Genomic DNA, 18,340 nt, shown 5'->3' with positions numbered 1-18,340 from the left:
TGAAATATTTTTTCATGGAAAATACACACATATGTTTTATTTATTTATTTTTAAATTTATTATTATTATTTTAAGTTTTTATTTTAATTTCAGTTAGTGAACATACAGTGTTCTATTCAAGTGTAAAATATAGTACACGCATGTTTTTCTTTATTTTCAGAGAGAACGATAGGGTGCGTGCCTGCTTGAGCAGGGTGGGAGGGGCAGAGAGCGAGGGAGAGAGAGAATCTTAAGCAGGCTCCAGGCCCAGTGCCCAGGCAGAAATGGGGGCTTGATCTCGATCCTGAGATTGTTACCTGAGTCAAAAGAAGAGTCAGAGCTTTAACCGACTGAGCCACGCAGGTGCCCCCACACATGTGTTTTTAATTCACAAATACATATATTTGATTGCAGCAAAATTAGAAAACACAGATGAAAGGAAAAATAAATACAAACATATCTAGCTCTGCTTCTTAAGAGATAAGCATGGTTAAAATGTTTCTGTATTTTTATTATTTTATTCTATGCACATATATATGCATAATACATGTATTCAAATATCGACAATGAAAATAGTTATTTTATTTATGCTATTTTGCAATCTGTTTTATAAACTATGTTGCATCATTTTTAATATTTGCATAGTATTTCAAAATGTGAATGGACCATAATATGTATAAGAAATACTCTATTTTGGATGTTCAATTGGTTTCTAATTTTTTTGTCATCGTTAAATGCAACAAATACCTTTATTTTCTTATGATAAATTCCTAGAAGTTAATTGCTGGGTGAAAAATCATATCTAATTGTTGCTGACCTGTTTACCTATACATTCATAAGATTTAAAAATTTACCTTTATATTGAAAGTTTTATCAGAGTATATATTTGTTATTGACCTCATTTTCTTCTTTTGGAAATCCTAATATGTACACACATATGCACATATATGTATATTAACATATATGAAGTCAGTAGAAGAAAAGCAATAATTATATAAGTATATTTATATTTATAATATAAACATACACATTAACACTGGATATCTTTCTTCCTTCCTCCCTCCCTCCCTCCATTTCCTTCCTTCCCTTCCTTTCCTTCCTTCCTTCCTTTCTTTTCTTTTCTCTTCTTTTCTTTCCTTTTCTTTCTAGAAAAATGTAATTTTATTCAGTGTGCCTATCTCTAGATCTGTTTCTGTCTCTAACTCTATCTCCAATAGGAAAAAAACAATAAGCTGTAAGAAAGACATCTGATAAAAATTGAATTTCAAGGATATATTGAAAAATCCTATGAATGTATAAGTAAAAGAAAACAGGTCACCAGTGATCACATATTTTTTTGCCCATCAAATTAATAAAAATTATTATTGTTGAGTCAGAGAAACAAGTATTTATGTATGTATGTATGTGCATGTGTATATATATATATGTATATCTATATAGTCTTTCTGGATATTTTATAATTTCCGCCATTGTTTTCAGTCTCTAAAATGTCATAATAGCACTTTTCTTCCAAATTCTCAGAGAATTTCTTGCACTTATCTTCTAATTTGCTGAGCCAGTTCCTATAATATTCAATCTTCTGTTCACTGGCTCTTCCAAAATATTAAATTCTGCATTTATGTTATTCATTTCCAAGCAGTCCTAATTGATATCCAATTTTCCGGGCTCCATGGGTGCTTTTCTTGTTCCATAGATAGAAATTTCTTTGGAATGTGTCTGAGAATATGAATGAGACATTTTCTAAAATTTTCTCCTGTTTCTTGCAGCTCTGTTTATGAAGGAAAACATTCTAATTTCTAAAATTGATCATTTTCTTTGGAACTGTTGAATCTTATTGTATATCCAGTAATTTTCTTTTCCTTTTGCTCATTCCGACACAATTTAGTATTTGGTTTTCAGTTTGATTACATCAAGCGTTGTGTGGGATGCACTTTGAGGAGTGCAGGTCCGGGCAAGGGAGACAGGTGATACTTAGAGGTAGCTCAGCTAGCCTTAGCCAGATCACATGACCTGGTTAGGAAGAGGAGAGAGGGTGATTGACATGCAGATGGTGGTGGTGGTGACAGGGAACATCGCCTCTGTGTTGACTGATTACATTTGTGGGTGTCCTGGCCACTGGAATTAAGTTAGCTGATCCAGTGCTCACAATTCTCTAATCAGAATGGCAGTCCATGCTGGTGAGGACTCAGCATTGGTGGCCCTTTTGCATTACCTACTTCTGCTTTCTGGGCAAGTTGTAGTCAGACATATCAAGGATGGATCCTGAACCTCACGTTGTTTTGGGGACCTGTAACTAACTCTTAGATGTTAAAAATACCCTTACAGTTAAAAAATACATACACTTTTAATTTTGGAATATCTTTACATTTACAAAGGTTGTAAAAATGGTAATGAGTTCCTGTATACTCTTCACTTAGCTGCCCTGAGTAACAGTTTACATAACCAAGGTACATTTGTCACAGCCAAGAAATTGACATTGGTATAAAATTCTTTTAATAAAATTACAGATTTTATTTGGATTTCATCAGTTTTCCCACTAATGTCCTTTTTCTCTTGCAGGATCTAATCTAGAATATCACATGGCATTTAGCTATAATTGAGTCTGACTACCTAGCAGAGGCCACCAAACATTTTCTGCCTTTCACTCCCTTATGAGAAATCATCTGAGCTTGATTTCCAAGTAGAAGTCTTCTGAAACGAATTGTGGTTTGATCATCCCTTTTTATCACTTCAGTCCTGCTTCTTTATTTTTGTAGAAATCTTTAAATTTCTTGAGAGTATATGGGCTTTTTTCTAGTTTCCAAGGATAACACAGATTATTTTCTGTTTCTATTTCTCTCTTTTTCTGTTTTATTTCTTTGAGGATGTTAAACTCAGGACCCATACCATCATCTTAAGCCAGAGGCACGAAACATGTCTCTCAAACACCATTTTCATTTGTGAGCACAGAATTAGCAATTTTGTAATATATACAAGGCATCCTGTGCTCTGGAATCTGGAATGGAATCACTAGGTAACTTATTTCTTTTCATATCCAAATGTACTGAGCTCAAATGAAAAATCATTCTAACAGAGCCAGAACTACTGCAAAGTCTATCCTGAAGGAAGAATTCTGAGGCTTCAAACCAAAGCCCACTTTTGTGGGCCCAAATCTTCCAAGGCCCGGTCCTTGAAGGCACACATAGAATTCCTAGTATTTGATCACAGTTCACCTATTCGTTTATCATGTTGTAATATTCATGGCTGCTTCAAATCTGATATCAAATACCTGCCTCCAGCATTCATGTGGCTAAGTCCTGGTATTAAATCCCTCCTGGTGGTTGTGATTCATGGAATTGGAGCAGATGTATGGCCCCACCATATGTTGTTTTCACTATGCTTTTAGATAGGCAGCTAATGTGCTCATTGATTTTCTCATACACTCTCAGTGGATGGAATGTCCATCTTGAAATTTGGTATGCACATTCTATCACATGCATCTGAACAGAAGCCTAGCAGAAACACAGGTACAGAATCATTATGCTTTTTTTGGGTTAGTCCTGCCCTAGGTGGGATTACCTATTAGCTTTCTACTCTGCTGTGGTTACGGGGCTTTGTCCTCATTTTCTGTTTCTTTCTCCTCTCTGGAAATGCATCCTCTGACTTGCTACAACCCTTTAGACAAGTTCTCTTTATATTAAAGTCCATTAAATTGTAAATACATTAGATTCCCCAATCTGTTTTTTTCCTGCAAGAAAGACTAATATGGTTTACAAATGAGAATTAATGTACAAATGAATCCCAGGGTATACCCGGAACAGGGGTGCTGTCAGGCGATCATGAATGAATTTTTAATAAACCTGGCAGTGTCTCAGGATTGATTCAGTTGGTGTTCATGTTCGTGCAGCATCCAGCAAACATCATAGTACAAAATAGCAGTCCATAAAAATAAAAGAAAACCCAGCCTTTCCCCAAAGAACACATAAAGTTTCCAAGGACACAAAGAACCATCCAAAATAGCCTGGAAGAAAATATTAACTTAAGGGAATTGCCAGAATCCTGCTCTCACTCTTCTTTCAGATGGGCCAAGAGTTGTATAAACCATCCTCTCCTTTGGAACCTTGCATTTACATTCTACTGTTTTTTTTTTTTTTCTCTCTCTCTTTGCTGGTGGCATTTCTTACCCTTCTGTCATCTGATGTTCTGTCATTGACCCCATTTCTCCTTTGGAAATATTCTTAGAGAATTTTTGAGCGTTTCCCATTCAATTCTTTTTTTAAGCAAACTGCATTTAGTGGAGCTAAGTGGTTCCTGGACATGGTGTTTTTTTCTGCCCATGTTTTGGGATGAAGCATTATTTTTTTTCTGGGTCTCTGGTCCTTTGAAAAAAAGAAATCCTGTATTTCAGAAACATAGACCAATTTCCTCTTTAGAGGTTTTCAGGAATCAAAATGGTCTGCAAAGAGTAATGCCAGAGACCACCCTGAGGATTCCTTGAAATGATTTCTCTTTGGAATTAGCCAACAGATCAGATGAAAGACAGGAGTTATTGGAGATGCTAAGTGTCTATAGATAAATTACCACCATGACTCCAATTTCTTAGAGGGCTTTGGGGAAATCCCCCCCCCCAAAAACCCATATCTCAATTTAACACTCTTGCAAATACTTTGAAAGATAAAATGGTAAATACTATAAAATGTAACTTTGATAGATTCAAGATGGCTGCAAATTCTTTGCTACCCTTTCCATCTGAGAAGAGGAGTCAGATTCTCTTCTCCTGGAATGTGGGCTGGCCTTAGTGATTTGCTTATCTATAGAACATGACAGAGATGCTATTTTGGGATTTCTGAGGCTGGGTCTTAAGAAGCCTTGCAATTCTGCCCAGGAAGCCAGGTGTCTTCTATGAAATGTCACCCTCCTGAGACCACCAGGCTTTGAGAAACGGGGAGGCCAGGGAAGGATGAGACCCCATGTGGAGACAGAGTGGCTGAGGAGCTCTGAGACTCCAGACATGTGAGTGAAAAAGCCAGCGATTGGGCATGTAACTTCCAGCCCTGGTCACCCCAGTTAATGCCACATGGATAAGATGTGAACGCCCAGATGAACCATTCCTGAATTCCTGAACTGAAAAATTGTCACCAAAATAAAATGGCTTTGTTAAACCATTATCTGCAAGTTTTGTCACAGTTATCTATAGACAATAAACTGAAACAGTAACCAAATCAAATAAAAACCCAAGCAAGCTATGAGTAGATATCTAAGACACTGAACTAAACAGATTAGTTGGACAATTTGTACAAATCCATGTGTTTTTTTTTAATGCTATCACCCAGATCACTAAGGATGCAAAAAGCTGAGCCTGGAAATCTTGTCCTTCAGAGATCACGGGTGCGGCTTCAATGCACACCTGAGGTGGTATGCTGAGCCAACATATCTGTACTCCAGGTCCAAATGCACATTACATTTAGATGTTACCCAAGATTGCAGTGAATAATTCCTAGCCAAGCTTTGCATAATCCCAGAAACATTGGCCAAGGAAAATCAAACACCAAAATTGCGGTCCAGCCATTATTAAACATTTCTTAATCAAATTCATGGCAGTTTCTGTGCACATAGTCATATGGTTAGCGTGCTGTGCTGACATCCTAATGTCTAAGGGATTCTAAGGTAGCTGCATGCTTTCCCTGATAACATGTATTTACTGACAAAAAAATTCTCTGCTTCTTAATGAATATCAACAAGGAAATCCCTTGAAAGGACAAAAAAAAAAAAAAAAAAAAGAGGAATTCTTTAAATATTACCCAGTGTAAAACTCCCAGTTTAATTGCACGATTTCTTCTATTGTTTCATATGTTTCTCTACAACATAGAGCAGTGCCGATTTTAAACAGTCACTAAAAATGTATGTAACAATTAGCCTTCGATTTCCAACATGCAATTTCAGCTTTTATGTGCTTTAAAGGAGCATCCTCCTCCTTCTGGCTTTTTGATAGCATTTAGCTACTGCCTTGACCAGGTAGGAAGGAAACACCCACTTACTGGGCAAACAGGTCAAAGAAAGTAGATTGCTATTTTTTGCTCTATACTAAGCACAGAGAAAATCCCAGGAAATAGGTAGGTCTCAAAGCACCTATTATGCTCTGACAATTTACTTTAGTTATGGCTTTGGGAAATTTAGATTCCTCTTCCTCCCCAATCCCCCCAGTTTAGATCTCTGCTAGGCAACCTCCAGTTCAGCCTTCACACTCTTGCTCTTGCAGTTCAGGGATTTATGTCACTTGAGGATTTGTTTGATCCTCTTTTGACATTTGCAAGAAGGCTTTTTTTCTTTTTTTCTTTGTCCTTTTGGGTAGGTGAAGGAAAGATCACTTATAACAAATGATGATTATGGATTAAATTGTAGACATTTGAAAGTCTACTGATGCCATACTATCTTTTGGAGGAAATGTGTATTGGGACTAATAGAACAAGGGGTGTTCTGAATGCCAGTTAAGGACATGCCTTGCTTCATGGCTCATGTGTGTGTGTGTGTGTGTGTGTGTGTGTGTTTGTTCTACTTATCTATTGCTGCAAAACAAACTGCTCCCAAAATTTAGTGAAGTAAACCAAGGCATTTTATTATGCTCATTAATTCGTGTGTCAGAAATGTGGGCAGTTCTGAAGGGAGATGGTTTGTCTCTGCTCCATGATGAGCTGGGGAGATGCAAGCAGCTGGAGGTGGCTGAGATAGCTCAGTGGAGGCCACAGACTGGACCTCAGTTTCTACTTCATGTCTGCTAAGACTGGAATGCCCAAGATGGCTTCCTCACCTACATTACTGACACCTGTGCTGGGACAGCTGGACGTCACTCTTTCTTCATATGGCTTCTTCATGTAGTTACATGGACTTCCTTGCACCATGATTGGCCTTCTTATATGATTGCTGGCTTCCCTGAGAGCAAGCAATCAAAAAACCAGATGGAAGCTGCAAAGCTTTTAATGACCTTGGCTTAGAAGGCCCAAAATATCACTCTCATAGCATTCTTTCAGTCAATGAAGTAACTAAGGCCAGTCAGATAAAAGAGAAGGAGAATTAGATTCTATCTCTATGGAAACAATTTGTAGCAAACAATTTGTGCTCTTTAAAAATCTGCCATGATGGGTACATTGTAAAGGCATGCACCAGTTGCTTTGGGAGCTGAGGCATGACAACATGGGTCACTGTAGAGGAGGGGGATGATGAGGATGGCCTCCTCTTCCTTTGGCCCCTAGGCTGGAGTGGGAGGCATTCCTCAGATGCTGCAGTAATTGGACATGGAAGGTATCACAACACCAACCTGATGAGACAGCAGCGTGAACAGTTGAGGATGAACTAGTGGGCAGAGCCAGTCTCTCAGGTTCTCTGGACTTAACACTGTATGGGCAGGGAATCTTGAGGGAGGAAAGAAAAAAAGTTCACATTTTAGTAACTTTGAGGCTAGAGATTGAAAAAGTATTTTACATAGGCACATGAAGTTATTTGATAAACCAAGGTGGTGAGGAAAGATGGATGGTCATCATTATTTGAATCCCTGTGTGGTGGTTATTGGTCACACATCTGTATGACCAGTCATTACGTTACATTAAATAAACAAATATTTATTCTCATGAAGATCCAACTCCTAACAATGTTTTATATTTAAGAAGTCACCAAGTTTTCTTTTTGTTGAATATTTAGCAAAACATAATGGACTCAGAAAAACCCATAGAAAAGAGAACATTAAATGCTATCTATATGTTTGAATGTCTGTGTGTATGTGTGTGCACTATGGTAACATGTACATATTTATTTATTTATTGTGACACATACATGTTTAAAACACTAACGGCAATACCAGTGTGGACACAGAATAAAAATTCTCAGAAGTTTTTATAAATGCTCATTTTTCTTTAACTTTTTTTTTTACAAATAATCTATTTTTATCAAGATTAAAATAATGTAGAAGGATATACATACAAAATGATGTAGAAAGATATATAGTAACTGATTTCCTACTATCTCCTCTATCCTCCTCTATCCTCCTCTATCCCCAAATTCCCAAGTTTGTTATGAACATTTCTAGACATTTTCTGGAAATCATTTCTCTCAATCCCATGCTTCCTTTATCGGTTTAAGGAGACATCAAAGTCCTTACACAAATGAACCGTTGAAATAACCCTGGAGCACAGATTTTTATATTCAGCCAAACACAATCATAAAATTTATTTTTAGTCTTCTTTCAAAGGACAGATTTCTTCACTTGAAAATTTTCTAACCCCATTTTTAAACAGAAAATTATGTGGACATTTAGAGAAAAATTTATATTTGCAAAATTCTTGATATTAACCATTCTCAGAAGATTTAGTTTTCACTCTGTTTGCCTTTCACATAGGTCATGTACAACTTTTTGTAATTTCTTCCTCCTTCAAGTCCAGGGATGCTTCCTTCATAATTTAAAGATAATCCTTAAATCAATCACAAGCAGAGTCAGGATTCTACAGAGAAGTAAAGAGTGCATGGATCTGGTAGAATTTTTTTTTTTGGCCACTTGACTTTGTAAATTGCATGAGTCAAATCAAATTTCTAAATTGGATACTGCCTTTTTTATGTGGTGTCATTTAATTTTACAGTAATCAACTCATCATTTCTCTGTGGTTAATCCCTTATGTTAAACCACCATCTTTATGAGGAAATAGGTCTCAGTGGTAACTCACAAGATCCCACTGAAGGAGTAGTATCTGTCTCACTCATTATGACCAAAGGGATCATTTCTTTCCATTTGGCTTCATGAAATTTGCTGGTATAATTCTCTTCATCCGTTTGTCTGTGTCTTGATCCTCTCACTCACCGCGAGCCTCCCACCCTGGAGCCCTCACTGGGACTTACATTTCCTTTCTCTAAAGACATAAAGAAAAGCATTACCCAGTCTGAGAGCCATTTCAGTGTTTTTTAGCTCTGTTGTTTCCAGATTTGAAGTCTGTGCTCTTCTATCACCAATTCTAGGTCAAGTGGGCTGAATTTGAGTACTTTCTCAGGAATCAGTCTCCTAAGGGATGGGTTTCAGGGTACTCCCATTGTGTTGTGATGCCAAGTTGCTAGTTCTGATTTAGAAGTGGCACTTGAACTCAGAATTAGTAAAATATAGCTCAGAGGAGAAATCATTTTACTCAACTGTAAGTCTACATTGATCCTGATGATGTCCCTAAGACTCTGATTCCCATAATGCTTACAGACTTCCTTGACTTTATCACATCCATTACATATTATTTGTTCATCGAGCATGGAAGATCATCTTAAGCCTGCTTGTTGCATAATAGCTTAGTAGAGAATTTCCTTGACTTAAATCTATGGTCCTGGAGCAAAAATGCAACCATTCTTCCACTACCTGCTCTTGGGGTTAGCAGTTGCCCAAAGTGTCATTGTCAACCTACAAACTCAAGCTCATATAAGAATATTAGTAAATAGAATTGACTGATTCTATAATAATTTTCCTATTGGCCTAATGGATGCCAGGAACTATTATAGCTTATAGATTACTGTAAGGATAGTCTAAGAATGCTGCATCCTTATGGGCCAGTTGGGGAGATTTTTAAGGAGTTAAATACATGTAATGGGCAAAGATGAGAGCCTGGAACATAATAAGAACTCAAGAAATATTAACTATTATTGATGCTACCATCATATTCTCGGATTGGTGCCAAAGGTGGATGCTAATTATCTTCTTCCTTTTTTGTAGCCATCCAAATTTGATTTCCTATGCAAATACTGAAATATAGTTCTCAACAGGAGCAAACCCCAGCAAGCAGAACCAGACTCCAAGTCAAATTTGAACTCTGTTCTTTGTTAACACTGGCTGTATGAGAATACATAAAAATCCTGGCAGAATACACAGTGGTCTGGGTAAATGATTAATTATGAAATAATATTTCTGTGTGGAAATGATACACAAGAAATACTAAAGAAAAAAATTAAATGTCAGTCAGTCTGAAGACCTTAAAAACTTCCTCCTACTCTGAATATCTTTATGTATTTGACAAAAACAGAGATTGAGTATTCACAGAATTGAAGAAAAATATTAGAGCTGCCAAATGGAATTTCATGACATATTTGTGAATACAGTTGAGTTAGCAAACTGTGATTCAAAAATATTTTATGGATATGTTATTAAGAGAAGACTTTGAGGGTTAGAAGTTGAAATTTTACTTAAAATTTAGATAATTGGATATGGACATTTATTGCCCCCTCCTCCAATAATGTGTTAGAATATACACAATATTGTACCAAAAAATAATATGTACATAAAGTACATGCACATCATCTAATTTCACTTCTTGAAGATCTTTCAAAGACTTTGTGTTTATCAGGCAAAACCATGGATCTGTTACCCAACATGGCCTGGACAAGCTCTCAGCTGCTTATGTCAATAAACACTGCTATAAATGACATCTCTAAAGCAATTCTGAATCCTGGGGCTCAAAGGGCAGAGAGCTTTGGAACATTTTCCAAACTGGAAGCTGGGTATTGCTTCACAAGGTATGCCTTCTTAATGAGAGTGTTCAACCTAGGCTTTTATGAAAATTGTTCCAATTAATAGTCTTATATGATGGATATGGGATTGTGGTTATGAATTTCCATTCCAGTTCACTTTGTGCAAGAGCAATCATCCTTAAAGGCTCATAATTTCTTTTAATCGGTTATTTCATTACCAGGCAAGGGTACAGAGAGCAAAACTAATTTTCCTCTCTTTTATTTAACCCTCTTGATTTGGGAGTAAGTGCTTATGATGTAGGCCTAAAAAGCAATCATTATTCCTGCTTCTAAAATTAATTTGCTGAACAATGGAGAACAAATGATTTCTTCTTCGGTACCTCAGTTTCCCTTTTGGAAAAATGGGTTGCTGACAACTACATTTCAAAAATAAAAAAAAAATTGAGACATTAAATTGAACAGGCTCTTCCCCTATAGGTTCACTTTTCTACTCACCAAGGAGTATCTATCTCCTCAAACTTTTAACACCTATTTCCTACTCTCACATTCAGCTGAAAACCTTGCCTCGAACTTTATGGAGAAAGTAGGAGTCATAAGAAACAAACTCTTGTGTCTTCCCACCAGGAACCCTACAAATCTTCCTAAGTTTACTTCCATCTTCTCTTTGCCCCCTACTCTTACTGAAAGCAAATTCTTCATCTTTTTCTGTACTGGATCATTTAATTTGCAACTTCCAAACTGCTAAATTCAACTGATATGTTTTTATCCTCATCTTGCTCCATCTCTCCAGGAATAGAATAGAATTAACCATGCTCTTCATCTTAACACACACTCTTCTCTTGTCTTCTATGACACCTTTGCCTTCTGGTTTCTTTCTACTTCATTGACATTCCTTTTCAGGCTCCATTATTAGCTCCTCTTTCTCCACCTGACCATAGGTGGGAGTATTTGGAAGTTCCATCCTGGTTTTAATTCCTTAGTTATATTTCCTCATCAGGTGATCTTTTTCTTTTCCTTGCATTTATTAGCAGTATTTATGTTGAGAAATTAAGTCATCAGCAGGAATTCTAAGTTTACACATTCAATTTCCTGCTTTTCATCTTAACTTGGATGTCTTAGAGGTATCCTTAAGTGACTAGGAACATTAAACTCTAAATATTAACCAGGAAAATTAAACTCTTGCCTCCCATCTCAATGAATCCTATAATTTTGTAACTTCCCCTCTTCTCTCTATTGTTCAAACCCAAACCTAGGTATCTTACTTGAATGTAAGCCTTCAGTAAATCCATACCACTCTCTTGCTGAAAGTTTTTCATTGACTTCCATTGCAGCTAAATTAAACCCAAACTTTTTAAAGTGCTCTCCATGGGTCAACATGATTTAGCTCTTCAGCTGAATCTCAGCTTCCCAGAAACCAAAGTTCTCTTCCCAGCTCCAGTCATGCTGGTCTATTTTCACTTCCTGGATCGTGCTAAATTCTTTCCTACCTCAGGACTCTGGCATGTTCTCTTCTGTTGGTTTAGAATCCCTTCCATCATTCCTAGTGTAATTAGTTTTTTTTCTCTTACTTTGGATCTCAGCTTAAATCTCCTCAATAGGGTGTTTATAGCCACCATATCTGAAGTAAAATGTACTCCCTGTCCTCACTCCATTATTCTCCAACTCAGCATTTCCTTTTTTCTTCATGGGAGTTACGATGACTTTTATAATTATTTATTGGTCCCTTAACCTATTTTGGGTATCGTTTCCCCTCTAGTATCTCTGTCCCTGAAGCAGGAACACATTTTTCTTCTTGCTGTTTCCCAAGTGCCTGGCTTATTTCCTGAGCATAGTAGTCACTCTATAAATATTCATTAATGAATGAATTAAATAATGAATGAGGAAAGAGGCCTACATAAAGTTAATATAAGGGTCAAATGAAATTATGTAGGCCAAATCACCTTTAAATATATGAAAGTGTTAAAGCAAGGCATTTTTAATTCCATTTTTTTTCTGTGGTGAGTGATAGGCCTAGGGTGATTTCCATCCTCCTATCTTCCACGCCACCTTTTTGCCCTCATTCATAAATCTCCACAAATTCTATCCCAGGCAGGAAGCCTGAACAGACCAGGTGGGTTGGGAGAAAATTCTCACCTCCCTCACATATTTATGCCTAGCAACTGTCTTTCCCATATGTCCAATTATGTCTACAAGACAAGAAAAGTGAAAATTATGTGGAAAGAACCCAAGAACCTTAATTAACTCTGAAGGATGAATGTTAATTCTTTTCATTTGTGTAGGGATGTCAGTGCGTGTGCTGTACGTTGGTTTGCAGCATGGGGTTGGGGTAGGGTTGAGCTTCATGACTTTTAAGTCTCCAACCACCCTATGATCTTGGTTCTTTTAGCATTATGTGGGATGTAGTCTTAGCCACAGGACAGGCTTAAATGTTTAATAACGAAGGGCTTTTCTTCCTTGTTCAATAGGATTATTTAAACTGAGGTATCTTGCTTGTGGGGTCCCTTCAGTTCACCGACGGGTTAAAATCCTTGCATCAATGTTCCTTGCTCCTACAAGGTAAAGCCTATACCCTTGGCATATCACACACAAGGTCCCTTGTGAACTTGAACCTCACTTTCTATCTATAATCTATTTCTTTTTTTAAGCCTCTTTTCTGTCCATCTCAAACTCCTCTGGATACTTTGCAAAACTTACAGTTTATTGGCTATAAACCTCATGCTCTCTCATGCCTCCTCCACTTTGTTTATTCCGTGCCTTCTTCCTGAGAGCTTTTAGCCTTTTTGCCCCTCCACTTTGGAAAGCATCTATTTATCCTCAAGAATCAGTGAAAATTTTACTTCCTCTATCAAGCTTTATTTAACCTCACTAGAAAGAGTTGGGCACTCTTTCTTCTGAGGTGTCATATCTTCAGAATATTCCTTTGGAATATCCGTATCCATATTCATATTCACAACCCCCAGGGTACCACTCACATCTTATTCTATGTGAATTATACTGTTTAGAGTACACAGTACATAGTCTTGGCCAGATGTGATGAATCTCCATATGATATTTTAATGTTTTTCTATACATGTTATATGTATCTCTTCACATCACAGCTGTCAGCCCTAATTCTTTTTCTTACACCCTCTATATTTACCAGTTTTTCTTATCATTGTAAGAGGAAGTATTGTTTCCTTTGCCTCATGTTTTAAAAAATTTTTTATTTAAATTCAATTTAATCAACATATACTGTATTATTAGTTTCAGATGTAGAATTTAGCGATTCATTCATCACATAGAACACCCAGTGCTCATTACTTCAAGTGCTCTCCTTAATGACCATCACCCAGTTACCCCATCCCGCCACCCACCTCCCCTCTAGCAACCCTCAGTTTGTTTCCTAGGGTTAAGAGTCTCTTATCATTTGCCTTCCTTTCTGTTTTCATCTTATCCTTTGCCTCATGTTTAAACATGGTGGAATTTCTAGAGCAACATACCTGGCCTCTCTACTCATTCCCACTTACATCTCTCAATTGGTTATAAATTTGGTGGTAGAAGACAACTGCTGCTTATAGGTCTTCACTCAAATCTCAAGACTAATCCACAGATTAGTTTTTCTCTGAAACACAAACATTGCTTTATTGGATAAAGCCTCATGGATAAGATTTAAGACAGTCAGAGTTAAAATGTGGTAATTTGGCTAATAAAAATGTTTCAGTTTTGTATATTGGAAACTTTTAAACCTTTTTAGTGAAGCTTATTCCGCAGTGGTCCAATTCTGTTGCTTTTTCTCACTGAAATGTCATCTATAATTTTAAGCAGTGAGCCAAGATTTAAAATAGAGTAAAGCAAGTCTAAGTCTTGTGATCAAGGTTTGGAGTGCATTTGTACTTTATTGGAAATCATGTCACTTCTAATAAAAAGCAGAGTCCCCTTATAAACTCAGAAATCAATAGTTCTTTTTGGTTTCTGCTTATTTGAAAATCCTATCTATTTATTTTTTATTTTTTAAAGATTTTATTTATTTGATAGAGAGAGACAGCGAGAGAGGGAACACAAGCAGGAGGAGTGGGAGAGGGAGAAGCAGGCTTCCTACGGAGCAGGGAGCCTGACGTGGGGCTCGATCCCAGGACCCCGGGATCATGACCTGAGCCGAAGGCAGATGCTCAACGACTGAACCACGCAGGCGCCCCGAAAATCCTATCTATTAACAATTGTTCTTCTGCTAGGTTTTGAATATTAAAAAGCTAAAGAGGACAGATACTTCCCTTACATAATTTGTTTGAGTTTAGTATTGCCAGTGGCTAGAGGGCAGTGATAATGAAGCCAAAATCACAGGTTTGATGTGAAAATCCACCAGTAACTTTGCTCTGGTATATGGCCTCAATTACACTGTTAACCCTGGTTGACTTATGATTGTGAACCAATTATCCCAATAAACATTAGAGGGAATAAGAATACATGGATGCTAAATCCACTACCACTAACGTGAAAACAACTCATGGCTTGGCTTAACATAATTTACTCCATTTGTCAACAGATTAGGTGAACTTTACCAATTTTATGGCATTAAGTGTAATTTTTATGTTGATAATGCTCCAATTTATGTTTCCTCTTTTGACTCCAATTCTGAGTCATATGCTTGTTGATATCTTCATTTAGTATCTCTTTAGCATCTCAAATTTATAATGACCAACAAATCAAAACAAATAAAACCATCAAAAAACCTCCAAAAAAGCAACAAACCCTGTTGCTTTCGTTTCCTGCCCAACCTATTTTTTTTTCTCAAGTCTTCTTGATCCCAGTTAATGTCTTTACCACCTACCCACTTGCTCAAGCTCTCAACCTAGAAGTCATTCTCAATTTCTCTCTCAATATCATCCCTCAAACCCATCCATCAACTGGTTCTATCATCATATTCCCAGTTATACCAACCCACTTCTGCCTCTCCGTTGCTATCAGCCTAGCCTAAACTACCTATGGAGCAGGGAGCCTGACGTGGGGCTGGATCCCAGGACCCCGGGATCATGACCTGAGCCGAAGGCGGATGCTCAACGACTGAACCACCCAGGCGCCCCGAAAATCCTATCTATTAACAGTTGTTCTCCTGGTAAACTTCCAACTAGCTGTCTGCTTCCACTTTGTCTCTATTTAATTTATTCACTTCAAGCCAGTCAGTTACCTTTAAAAATGGAAACCTAATTACAGAACTCTCTAGTCACTTCCCTTTGCACTTAGGATAAAATTCAAACTCCTCTGCATTGCCAATAAATGCCTAACTAAGGTGGTCTTTGCCTACTTTTGCAACCTCACCTCAATTTATCATTCTCTCTTCCTTGCTCAACCCATTCTAGACACATTGACCTCTTTCTTTTCCTCAAACTCACCGAGTCTTCTCCATCACAGGCCGTGCATCTGCTGCTTCTTTTTCTTTAACTGCTCTTTTCCCAGATTTGATTTCCCCATGTTTGTTTTCTCATCCTTCAGGGCCAAATTCAATGTCACTTCCTATCTGAGATGTTCCTTTGAAGATCAGATCCATAGTAGCTCTCCTATTTCTCAGTCACTTGCGATTACATCACTGTTTTGTGGTCTTTGCTAAGACTTATTCTGATCTGAGTTTATTTTGTTTATTTCTTTTTTTTTTTTAAGATTTTATTTATTTGTTCAACAGAGAGAGAGAAAGCGCACAAGCAGAGGGGAGAGGCAGAGGGAGAGGGAGAAGCAGGCTCCTTGCTGAGCAGGGAGCCCACCATGGAGCTCAGCTCGATCCCAGGACCCCTGAGGGGAAGTCAGACACTTAACTGACTGAGCCATCCAGGTCCCCCCCTTTTTTTAAATTTCTTTACTTGTTTATTTTCTAACTCTTTTAATGAGAGGGGGAACTCTATGAGAATACAGACTTTATCTGCCCTGGTCATGCCTCTGTTATATATCCAGTATGCAGAGTAATGTCTTAAAGCTAATGGGCCTTCAATGAATATTTTTTGAAAAAATGAAAGTTGGTTTGCTGTAGGAAGATTATGGATCATCAGTGACAAATATTGTTCCCCATTTGACAGTCTGGTACATTCCTTAATTAATAGTTCTCTTTACATCTTCAACTGTTTAAAAATTTGAGGCTTCAGATTGAGTCTTCTGAATAAGAATGATGAAAAAATTAATATTTTTGAGAAGGTAGAAGGTCCAAAGTGAGCTAAAAGTAGCTCATGATGAATTCCATGAGAAATATAAGATGAAGCAAATATAATTGGAAATCAGTAATAATAAATATTGTCATAAAATTGTAAGGGACACGCAGAAGATAGGAGATCAGAAAAAAAATTGGAAAAGCTTAAAGAGAGATGCTGTGAGTTTGAGTTAGGTGAGATTGAATAGGAAAAGGATGAGTTACTTGTAGATTATGTTCACTTGTCAGTTTTGTGTGGTGGAGAAAAAAGTTTGTGGTTATTCTCCTTTGCAGAGGGCTATAAAAAGCAGATAAAAGTGTCACTTCCTCTGGGAAACCACTGCCTTTGGTGGTGTTTCCTTTCTCTAATTTCTTTGGAATATTTGTCTAAAGCATGTATTTTCCTATTCTCATTATCTGTTTGGTGCTTTATAATCCCCAGAGAACCCTGAGGGCAGAAACTATAACTTATACTTATCCGCAAGTTCAATGTTAAGCACGTGGTAGATGCTCAGGCCGTACACATTTTCTGTGGTGGTTACAAGCATAGGCTTGGTATCAGGACATCTGTGTTCTACTCGTGGTCCTGCCCCAATCAGTAATGCAGTCCTTCTAAGATTTCTATTGTGTCAATTTTTACATACAAGTTTGGACTACTTGGTTAGTTATAGAATCCCCCTTTGTTCCAGTGAATTCGTAAGCAGAGGCTTGCATCTAAAACAGAAATTGGCCGAGTTTGGCTGCAGAAGCTCCCAGTGTGCCACAGAGCACTATGAAATTGAAGGTCTTCAAATTTCTTCATGGTCTGAAAATAAGAATTCTATGGGTAGCAGGACATCAAGTGAACTTTTCCCATTATCTGAAAATTACAGCTAAGGCATTGTGTGGTCAGGGATTAACCTTGCCCGAAGAAAGATTTGGCCTTTCTCCCCAGCTCCTTGGAAGTAACCTCTAAGCCCTTGGTGTATCCTGCCTGAAAAGAGTGTCTTTATTTACCTGAGAGCGGTGAGCCATGTCAGATAGTCAATGCTAACAATCTGATTTATAATGGAAGCTTGACCTCTGGAAGGGTTGGAGACTAAGATCAGCTATGTGTATATAATCAACCTTAATAAAATCTTTGGACACCAAGGCTCAGGTAAGCTTCCCTGGGTGGTACTACTCTGTGCATGTTGCCACACATCATTCCTGGGAGAAGTAAGCATTCCAGAAATTGGAAGCTCATGCTTAGAACTCCCCTAGACCCTGCTCTAGGCACCTTTTCCCATTGTTGATCTTAACGTATATCCTTTTGCTATAACAAGCCATAAACATGACTATAACAGGTTTGTTCAGTTCTGTGAGTCCTTCTAGTGAATTATTAAACCTGAAGTTTGGGGACCTCTTCTACTCTAGGCACAAAGCCCCCAGTAAAAGGCGCTAGTACTGCCCTACCAAGCTGCCAGACTCTTCCTCTGTGGGACTTACTTAGAGGTGAGATATAAGTTCAGCACCATTAAGTACCATCCCGCCACCCCTCCCCAGTCCACATAAGAAGTCTGAGAAGCAGGTGGTGTGGGGGTGTGGGAGTGAGCAGACATTGGCCTTACATAGAGTGCGGTGTCATGGTGAGAGACTTTTCCACCCCTTGAAGCAAGCAAAGAGAGTTCTAAGAAAATCAATCATAAAGGTTGAGGGTGCTGCCAGATACAGAGATTGGCAACTGCTCCCAACCAGATGCTTTTGTATGGATGGTTTATAGCCCGC

The 18,340-nt window shown here is 37.7% G+C and overlaps 1 long non-coding RNA gene across 1 annotated transcript in view; it reads right to left on the bottom strand.

The window, feature by feature from the left end:
- Positions 1–269: 269 nt before the first annotated feature.
- Positions 270–18,340, bottom strand: part of LOC118540308 (uncharacterized) — a 34,571-nt gene continuing 16,500 nt past the window's right edge. Inside the window, exons 2-3 of the long non-coding RNA XR_004919570.1 lie at positions 7,274–7,367; positions 270–296 (exon numbers count right to left, since the gene is read on the bottom strand). This is a non-coding gene — a long non-coding RNA (uncharacterized LOC118540308). The remainder of the gene's footprint in view (positions 297–7,273; positions 7,368–18,340) is intronic.

This window comes from Halichoerus grypus, chromosome 10, assembly GCF_964656455.1.
Source record: "Halichoerus grypus chromosome 10, mHalGry1.hap1.1, whole genome shotgun sequence".
Classification (NCBI taxonomy): domain Eukaryota; kingdom Metazoa; phylum Chordata; class Mammalia; order Carnivora; family Phocidae; genus Halichoerus; species Halichoerus grypus.
The sequence above is the reverse complement of the archived record's forward strand: the minus strand, read 5'-3'. Positions and strand labels throughout refer to the sequence as shown.